The sequence below is a fragment of the Palaemon carinicauda genome, chromosome 9 (genome assembly GCF_036898095.1).
Source record: "Palaemon carinicauda isolate YSFRI2023 chromosome 9, ASM3689809v2, whole genome shotgun sequence".
In the NCBI taxonomy this organism is placed as follows: Eukaryota; Metazoa; Arthropoda; class Malacostraca; order Decapoda; family Palaemonidae; genus Palaemon; species Palaemon carinicauda.
In genome coordinates this window covers 145,254,634-145,257,133 of record NC_090733.1, presented here as the reverse complement: position 1 = coordinate 145,257,133, position 2,500 = coordinate 145,254,634, and positions in this window count along the sequence as shown.

The following is a 2,500-nucleotide window of genomic DNA, read 5'->3' as shown; positions in this document are numbered from 1 at the left end:
GTTTTGGTATAAGTTCGCCATCATGCCAAAGCGAAGGAATGCTGAATCTGCCAGCACTGAACGCACCAGCCTGAGCAAAAAGCCTGCTTCACCTGCACCTGTATGCATGCTTCATGTGTTATCCATCTCTGATCATGGGCCTTTTACCCCACTCAGTAGAATCAAAGGAACTGCATTTGATAAACTAAAGCACCTTCATGAAATCCGGGACCTGCGGCTCTGTCAGCCACATGCATCTCCCTATCGTATGCAGTCTGTATGCGACCAGATTCCTGAGACTGTCCCCGAGGACCTTGAAAATAATGGGTATCACCGTCAGTGTTATCAGCGGTTCTCTGGCAATCTGCATCTTATAGAAAATAATACAACTGAGGAACCACAGGCATCCACCTCGCTATTGCATTCACCTCGTAGACATTCAACTGGACCTGTCTTTTCAGAGGAGTGCATTTTTTGTGAGAAAGTAGAGATCAAAGGTGCTGATCGAAAAACTGTACGACCTGTCCATTTCTCATCTTGGAGAAACAAGGAAAATGCATGGGAACAAATTGAATCGAGAGCTGAAAAAATGGGCATGTTTCGGCTTCATAGACGTGTGAAAAATGTAGACCTCTTTGCTGTAGAAGCAAAACATCACCCATCATGTTTGAGATCATTCCACACCGCATTTGCTAACTTTGAACGCGGGGTTAACAGAGCAAATGACCCAAAGCGTACTGAACACGCGAAGATTTCGGCCGCTTATGAGAAGGCACTGAATTTTGTACGGGAGCACATTCGAACTCATGTCATCCAACGGAATGAAGTCCTGCGTCTAACATCATTGCGCTTGCTCTATATTGAAGAACTGAAACGCAATGGGCAGGAGAATGAAAACTACCGCTCAGAGAAACTCCTGAAACGTCTACAAAATGATTCAATCAAGGAGCATGTGTCCTTTCTGAAGGTTGATCATGACAAACTTGATGCAATTTCATTTTGGCTTGTGTACAATTCCAATATTTCGGTTAACGATGCTTTAGCACAAGCTTACACGCTTGGTAGCAAAGACAAATACCAAAACGCTGCTCTGCTTCTTCGCAGTAATATTCTACAGGCTTACAAAGACTCCAAAGTCCTCCCTTGGCCGCCAACATTAGATGATATGGACCTCAGCTGTGATGATCTACTACCATCTGATCTCATTCGTTTTCTAAGCATGGTGATGTCAGGAAAAGAAGACATAGATACAAGTGAAAAGATGAAGCGACTGGTATTCTCCATTGGGCAAGACATTTGCCGTGCAGTGTCAGATGGAAAATGGAAATTACCAAAGCACATGCTACTGTGTGTGACCGTTCGACACTTGTTTCGTAGCAAGCAGCTCACCAAGATATTGCACCGACTTGGTCACTCCGAGACATATGATTTTGGTTTAGAGATGGAAACTGCACTGGCCAAGGTCCTGGATGAGGTATCAACCTATCTCACACCCCAGATTGTGACAGGAGAGGGCAACATGGTATTTCATTGTGAGTGGGACAACCTCAACAAAACTACAACGAATGTTCATGGCAGCAATATTGTCAACAGTGCTGGGGGAATCATGGTACAGGAGGTCAAGCCCGGGATCCTAAATTCAAATGTCCGAATGCTTCCAATGATGGATAAATCCAAACAGCGTAGCTTGAAAGTTGATACACCAGAAACCCTCCCACCCCTGCACTTCACTCGTATTGGACCAGTGTTTCCAGATGGCTCTTCATTCACACCACCTGTTAAAAATGAAACAGTTTATACTACCAAGAAAGAAGAGTACTACGTCTGGCTCTTCAGCAGGTATATTGGAAGCAGTAGTGAACAGCCTGTGCCTGGACTAGGGGGGTTCATCTCTGCAACTGGAACTCCGCCACCAAGGAAATCAACTGTTGACTACTTTACACCTATTCATCAACCAATAACTGACAACACAGTCGTTCGTGAGCTACTGAAGCGGTCTGAGGCAGCCACAGCCGAGGTGGGTCAGAAATGGGTCCTCAATACATTTGACCTTGGCGTTTGTATGAAGGCACTCCCCATTATTTGGCGTTGGCCAGAAGAGTTTGCCAAACATGTTGTAATGATTAGCCTCTTTCACACATCCATGAACTTCATCGGCATGCTCACAGGCCACAAAATGAAGGGTTCAGGATACACTGAGATTCTCTTAGAGGCACAGCTTGTGACAAGTGGATCCATAAAAGGTGTTCTTAGCGGAAAAGCATATGCCAAGTCCCTGTTTTGCATTAAAACTGTTTGCGAAGCAATGGAAAGGCTATTGATTGAACAGTTTGCTGAGGAAGAGAACACATTGATGATTGACAATCCTTCCACACTACTGGAGATTATCGAGTCATGCAACCGGGAGAACCTTGAGGACGCACTCAAAGATGACTCCACCATGAACCTTATCAGAAAGTATCAAGCCTACGAGGACAAAGTACGCCAGGGCCACTTGGGAAAGACTGCTACTTTCTGGATG